This window comes from Prionailurus viverrinus, chromosome C2 (assembly GCF_022837055.1).
Source record: "Prionailurus viverrinus isolate Anna chromosome C2, UM_Priviv_1.0, whole genome shotgun sequence".
In the NCBI taxonomy this organism is placed as follows: Eukaryota; Metazoa; Chordata; class Mammalia; order Carnivora; family Felidae; genus Prionailurus; species Prionailurus viverrinus.
In genome coordinates this window covers 70,268,684-70,276,258 of record NC_062569.1, presented here as the reverse complement: position 1 = coordinate 70,276,258, position 7,575 = coordinate 70,268,684, and the positions used below count along the sequence as shown (strand labels likewise).

Sequence of the window (7,575 nt, the reverse complement as noted above, 5' to 3'; positions counted from 1 at the left end):
TGGGAGCTAGAGACAAGACACTGAGGTAGAAAGGGCAGGCCTCTGCTCAGGTGCTCACAGAATGGTGCTGACAACCATCCACCGGGTGCCATCTGGACCCTGGCTTGTCCTAGACACTAAATGCTAGTCACCTCCTCCCTTTTTCACAGGCCTGGAGGAATTACCTCGTTTTGCAGCTGAGAAAACTGAGGTTCAGAGAGGCTAATTCTTCCCAAGTCCCAAGCCAGAAAGCAATTGAGCTGGGGAATTTGACTTTGAGGTTGGGCCTCCTCCTCACCACACCCTCTGGCCAGGCAAAGGAGGGTTATTCTACTGAGCAACAGAACACACGAGCTGAGAGTTTCAGGGCTGAAGCGAGGTGGCAAAAAGGAAAAGAAAGGATCCACGAAGCCTCTCCCTACTCGCTGATTCCCCACACCCTCGGTCATAGACCACTGCCCTCCTCTGGGTTCCTCGTCTCACCCGAGTGCTGCGGGAAAAAGGGAGTAGACAAGGTGGTCGAGCCCCTGCCCTGTTTCCTTCTAACAATCATTATTCATGACCAGCCAGGGAAACTGTGACTTGAGACAGGGTCACAGCAAGGTGCCTTTCCAGGGGGCCACCTTGGCAGTCATCACTAAAAACCCTGAAATGTGGCCTCTCAGGCTTCCAGGCACATGTGGAATGCATTATGTTTCTAATCATAACACTGCCAAAGCTGCGTTCAAATAAGGAGCTTGTGAGAGAAACTACCCAAATTAGGAAACCAACGTGGGCACAACAGATTCGGCCTTCAACCTCTCCTGCGCACTGCCAACATTTTTCTCCTCTTGCCTGATACTGCCATTTAAGCATCCTGTTAACTGACAGAATTTTTCATAAGGCAACCTCTGTTTGGGGAGAACTTGTACCAGGTTTATTTATAATTGTCCTATTTCCCAGCATTGAATCTGTTATGTTCACTGCTGCTTTTGTTATTAGGAAATATTCACCTTTCCTCCCCCAAAAGACTCTGGTCCTCTGGTCTTTCGTTTCTAGAAAGATCACTAGGCTCCTCAATCTCAGAATCTGACTAGCGATCAGAGTCACTGCCACTTTTTCTGCTTTTAAAGCAGATATTTAAGTATGCTCACTCTTTAATGTACCTCCAACTGTAGCCCCAAATCTTTGAATTTGGGATACAGAGGATTCTTTTCCCAGAGGTATCTCATGCCTCTTCAGCAGAAATCCTAGGCTGGGGACCTACCTTGGTATCTTGCTTCGTGCCTCAAACCCCAAGCCTCATCCAAGTTCCTAATTTACCTCCCAAAGCTAGGGCACCTCCTTAATCAAAAGACATCCAAGTCAACAGTCATAAACAATTTCATTATCTCCATTACTTTCCACAAAAACCCTATGGGGAAGGTACTATTATTTTAGCTTTCTAGTTAGAAAACTGAGGCACAGAGCGATTGCAAAACTTGTTTAAAATCACATAGCTAGTTAATAACCAGATTTGGAACTACAACAGTCAAGCCTCTCTTTCAATTTCTTGTTTGTAAATAACTTCAAACTCACAAAAAAGCTACCAAGAATGGGAATAGTACAAAAACACTGATGTATTCTTTGCCCAGATTCCCCTATTGTTAATAGTTCTTACTTGCTTCGTTTGAACTGCTGTTTGCTTGCTCTCTCATCTCCTTACATATAAATAATGTTTTATACGTTATGTACAACAGACATTATATATGATGTTTTTCTCCTGAACCATTTAGAAGGAAGTTGAGTACATTACGTCCCTTTGCCCTTAAATGATACAATGCGTATTTCCTAAGAAGAGGGATATTATCTTACATAACCATAGCACAGTTATCTCATTCAGTAAAGCTAACATTAACAACAAAATTATAATCTAATCTATATAATCCAATTTTTCCAATTGACCTAAAAATGTCTTTTGTTGCATATTTTTTCCTCTTCTACAAGATTCAGTCTAGGATCAGGTTTGCATGTACTTGTCATGTTTCTTTAATCTCTTTTAATCTGAAACATTTCCATATTTTTTGTCTTCTAGGACACTGACATTTTGAAGAGTATAGTTCCTTCCTCCCCTTTTTCTAGCAGTAAATGCCTGATTTGAGGTTTGTCTGATGTGTCCTCACATTTAAGTTACACATTTCTTGCCAGAATATTCATAAGTGATATTATGTGCTTCTCATGGTATCACATTCTGGAAGTACCCAATGTTTATTTGCTCCTCATTGGTGATTTCAGTTTGTTTATCTAATCAAGGTGTTGTTTGATTTTTACACCATATAGTTTATAATTATTCCCCTTAAAACTAATAAGCAGCCTGTGGGGAGTCAGTTAAAGAACATGAAAATATACTGTTCCTCATCAAAATACCCCCTCCTCAGATTTAGCATTCAATGATGATTTTTGCTTGAGCCATTCTTAACTAAGATGTTTATGAAATGATGCCTCCACATTTACCTGTCAGTTCTTGGCTTTCTAGAGTAAGTAAGGGCTCTCCCTTTTCCTCCATTTATTTACTTATCTATTTATTGTCAGTATAGGTTTGTGGGTTTCTATTTTCTTTATTGATTTATATTCATACTCTCCCGATTTATTTTGATATTCAAATTGTTTTAGCTTCTCTTATCCTTATGACATACGCTCATCATTGTTTTTAACATTTCCTTATTTTCTTGCATAACGAGATGTTCCAGTCCCCTCTGGAACTTTCTATGCCCCAGGTCGAGATTCATCCATTTCTCTGAGAGATTTTTGCTCTTTTAGTAAAGAATGGTATTACGGACCAAAATCTGAGCACTGCATGTGCTCAGTATTTACTGAGGTTTTTTGTTTGTTTGTTTGTTTTTGCTTCTAGTTCCTTTCAGTACAGCTGGGAAATATATGCATGCATATATACAAATACATGCATACACTTACCTATATATACAAACATGTACATACATGAGCACATGTGCATGCATACACATTTGTAAATATTTTGAAAATAAGTTCACACTAATGCCTCCAATTTGGAGCACACTCTCTTAATCACTGCATAGTATTTGTTCTTTGCTTCCACATGTTTGGGGAAAAAAGCAAGATAGAAACTATTATGACAGCTTTACACCTGCTGCTTAAAATTTCACCCCTATTCTGGGGGCAACATTATGTGTCCTTAAAAGTGCACATTTGGGACGCCTGGGTGGCGCAGTCGGTTAAGCGTCCGACTTCAGCCAGGTCACGATCTCGCGGTCCATGAGTTCGAGCCCCGCGTCAGGCTCTGGGCTGATGGCTCAGAGCCTGGAGCCTGTTTCCGATTCTGTGTCTCCCTCTCTCTCTGCCCCTCCCCCGTTCATGCTCTGTCTCTCTCTGTCCCAAAAATAAATAAACGTTGAAAAAAAATTTAAAAAAAAAGTGCACATTTGTCTTTGGTCCATATTTGAGCTCTTTCTCCTTGAAAGACTGCAGGCTTGTGACGGATGAAGGCTTGAGTTTCTCCTGGAATTCAGAATCTTTGACTCCCACTGGTTTAAATACTTTGAAGTCATTCACAAAAAATACATCATGTCCGTAGCAGCCAGTCTGTCCACCATGGACTCCAGATCTGAGAGGCTGACAAAGAAAAGTGAAGGAATGTAGGCAAAGACTCTTCTGGGTGGGGATGAAAGAATGTGGTGGCAAAAGAGCATGGAGTACCTTAAGTCTTTAGATGTTGAAGTGGGTGGGTGGGGAAGAGTCCCCAGAGATGGATACAAGGTAGCTCAGTGACTCTGTTCTCTGACTTTCCAGGTCTATTCAGGAGGAAAAAAAGTAACTATATTCAAAAACAGGTAGTCATTGAACATTATGGCAACCCCCCAGCCCATCAACGCAACCTCACAACAGAGCCTAGAACTAAATGCAATGAACCAGCCTCAAGAGTAATGACCTGAGTAGCATAGGCTGTACTCAGGCACAACACAGGACTTCAGAAGAGTCCTGCTTACCAGTACTCATCAGCTTCAGCTTTCCTTTATGGTAATTGTATTGAGGCAGCAGTATATGATAGCTTTGCAACCAAACGGAACTGAGTTCTAGTTTTCAGTCTGTTATATTAATAACTGTGTGGTCTTGGATTATAATGACCTCTCTGAGCCTTGACTTCTTTATTTATAAAATGAAAATACTGCAAGATTGTTACATGAATTTGAGGTAGTAAACGTAAAACCATAGCATGTAGATTTTAGATAAATGCAGAGTTTCTTAAGAATAATACAGGGGTTCATAATACCTTATGTATGCTACATCTTTACATATATCCCTAAGAAAAATAGTCCAAGGTGCTGCACAGAAGGGCCTAGAGCTTGATATCATGAGAGAACTGAGCTGCACCAAATCCATAACCATAAGTTATCTCCCAGTGTGAATTAACTAATAGCTAAGAAGACTCTCCTGTGCTAATCAGCCAGAATTTTACAGAAACATAATAGTTTGGAATCAGGTCCCTTGTTATTGAACTTTTAGCTGCTTTCAAAACTGAAAACATCCCTGCTCTTGGGCCATTGTTATCCTGAGAACACCTGCAATATTGCATTTTCTTTGGAACTTAAGTGGGCAGATAATGGTGTGGCCATGGGCTGAAATGAAATACAAACAGTCCCTTGTTGAGGTATGCTCTGACTGGGCTGCCCTCCTCACAGGCAGTGTTCACCTTCAAAAAGTGTGCCTTTTTCCAGCTTCCCAAGCCCATGACTGCATGTCCACAAACAACCAGCGTGGCTGGCTCTCACTTCTACCTGAAGAAAACTGGCAGGTAAAATGTAACTTCTGTTCTTTTCCTACCCAGTAACCAACTCAAAGAGCAGCGCGGTTGATGGATATTGCTATGGCAGATTCATATGGGAGCACACATCTAGCAATACTTCCCTGGAAGGGAGTGCCTCAAGCCCGCAGTCTCAAAACCTCTCTGTTTTCCAAGCACCATTGCCCTAAGCCAAATGCCTTTGCAAGCTACCCAGGACAGGTGCATCTGTCACCCAAGTCTGAGAGGATGGGAGTGGAAGGTACTAAGTGAACAGCAGACAGCATGTCCTACCTAAAGTCCTTGACATTCGGTTGTTTTAACATGAGAGTGGCCAAAACAAATGAATTAGCTTGTTGGTGACCCCCTGCCCTTACTTGACGCTTGTTCTTTGTAGGCTTTAATCTGAAGGAGATGATAATGCCAGAGAAGTAAGAGATGGGGTCCTACTCCCGGCTCTACTACCAAAAAGCTCTGAGAACTTCAAGTCATTTGACTTCTCTTGGCCCAGTTTCCTCATAAGATAAGAACGTGAAGCCTCAGGTGAACATGAAGGTCCTTCACCATTTCTTGAGGCTCAGATTCCAGACTGGTCCCAGCCCACCTCCCCAGTGTCTGTGCCTACCTAAAGACTAACCGAGGTTTGAGGAACCTGAAGCTTATACAATCTGGGGGGTACGGGACTTCTTTAAGAATAATAATACAAAAGTATAAATATCGAAGTAGGTCAACAGTGAATATTTCCTTAAAATGCAAAAAGAAAGCATAAAAATTTTAACTTTTATAAGCCAACCAATTATCAAAAATTTAAAACCCAGGGAAAAAATGACATAAGATTTGTTAATTATCTGCTTGACAAACCCCAGTAAATGCTTTTATTCTCCATTTTTTGGCTGCATAATCTTTGATTTTCTCTTCCTACAACCAGAATCTGTAAGAACCTTCTCTATAGAGAGACTAGAAAGATAATTCAGCTTGACCATAGTTGACCAGAATTTATTATTGGTGATAGAAAGATAATTCAGCTTGACCATAGTTGACCAGAATTTATTATTGGTGATAATTTCAAAAATTTCTTTTAGCTTCACAACTCATTATTGGCACTGTCACGTACATTTTTAATATTTTTGTCAAAGTTGGGAAAATCCTGTATCAAGGGTCATTTATATGTGAACTGTACAATTTCAATCATTCACGTTTCCTTGGGCAGAGACTAAGCTGAAATATTCTTTCAGTTGATGTCACTCATTACCCAAGGCCTTGAGTGACCTCAGCACTTATCACTTAATACCAGGTACTCTGTAGCCCCACCTTCATAAACAGAGAACTTCTCACAGGTCCCCAACACAGGGCAACCTTCTACAACTCTGTGGCTTTGCAAATGCTGATCCCTCACTTTTAATTGCTCAACTATACCCCATCCCTCTTCTTTAAGGTGCAAGCAGATTCAGCCACCACCACCACCCCTCTACTCTTCATTGTTCTACTCTTTGCTCACACTACTAGAAAAAGAATCCTTCCTGTATTATAGTTTTCTGTCCATTTGTCTGCCTTCCCCACTAGACTCAGATTACCCTGAGAGAAGGCAATGGGTCTTTCCATTTGCCTAGCATAAGGGTCTAGCTCAGAAATGATGCCCAATAAATGTGTCATAAATAGAAATCATCCCACAACATAGACTGCAAGGAGTGCCACAATTCTTTACCTTTCTAAAACAAATCTTACATCCCTCTAATTTCTCAACTGTCACTTGGTAATAAAAACAGCAGAACCATTTATTGGGGTGTCTTCCTCCTTCCTTGGGTTTAGGCAGTCCATGAAAGGGAAGGGCTTCTCATCCTGGTTCTTACCTGCCTAGCTTCAGAGGTGTGAGGGGAGTGACTGTTTATTTTTCTCCGAATGAGATTTATTTAGTTTAAAAAATCCAGATTCATGAAAATGAGGGGCTTGCCCTCAGGCATTAGTCAGCATTGGTTACCTGGACATTGTTTCTCCTTCTGCTACTCTAGGAGGTGATGGAGTTGTGATCCTCCGAACTCACCTTTGGCTGGCCCTCAAGGACCCTTTTCCCCCTTCTTCAAAGGTGGCGGCATCTGGGGGAAGCCACCTAAATCACCTAAGAGACCATCCTCCTTCTGAAGTGTCGTTACCTCAGGAAAGTGCAAATGTGAGCAGGGGACAGGTCTATGCCAACTGCAGAATATTTCAGACTCATTTTCTTCAAGGCCTGGAAAGAACCCCAAAAGGGCTGAGTAAAGAAGTCACCAAACTGGTTACATCTCCACCAGCCTTAGAGGAAAATGGAAAGGAGGAAAGAAAAGGAAGGAAGGAAGGAAGGAAGGAAGGAAGGAAGGAAAAAAAGGAAGAAAGAAAAAAGAAGGAAGTGAGTGAGGGAGAGAGAGAAAGGGAAGGAGGGTGGGAGGAAAGAAGGAAAGAAAAAAGGAAGAAAGAAGGAAGAAAGGAAGGAATGGAGGAAGGGAGGGAGAGGGAGTGGGAGGGAGGGAGGAAGGGAGGAAGGGAGGAAGGGAGGGAGGGAGGGAGGAAGGAAGGGAGGCTCTCCCCTCTCTTTTTTGTCCTGGGCAAAGAAGCCTAGAAAGTGAAGAACACTGAAGTCTTGTCACCCTTCCTCTGTGGGTGAAGGACACAAGTACTTCTTCATTCATTTTCTAAGTCTGCTCAAGCAAGAAAATAATAATAATAAAATAAGGCACAGGTTAATTTCTACATTAACTTATTAATACATTAGCCTGGCATGAATGTTTATGGAACACATCAATCAATGAATAACTTCTCATGGTTCATTCATCTTCATGAATCTGGAT

General features: G+C 41.6%; 1 long non-coding RNA gene across 1 annotated transcript in view; it reads right to left on the bottom strand.

Annotated features, from left to right (window-relative positions):
• Positions 1-3,394: 3,394 nt before the first annotated feature.
• Positions 3,395-7,575, bottom strand: part of LOC125175155 (uncharacterized) — a 45,138-nt gene continuing 40,957 nt past the window's right edge. Inside the window, exon 3 of the long non-coding RNA XR_007155673.1 lies at positions 3,395-3,764. This is a non-coding gene — a long non-coding RNA (uncharacterized LOC125175155). The remainder of the gene's footprint in view (positions 3,765-7,575) is intronic.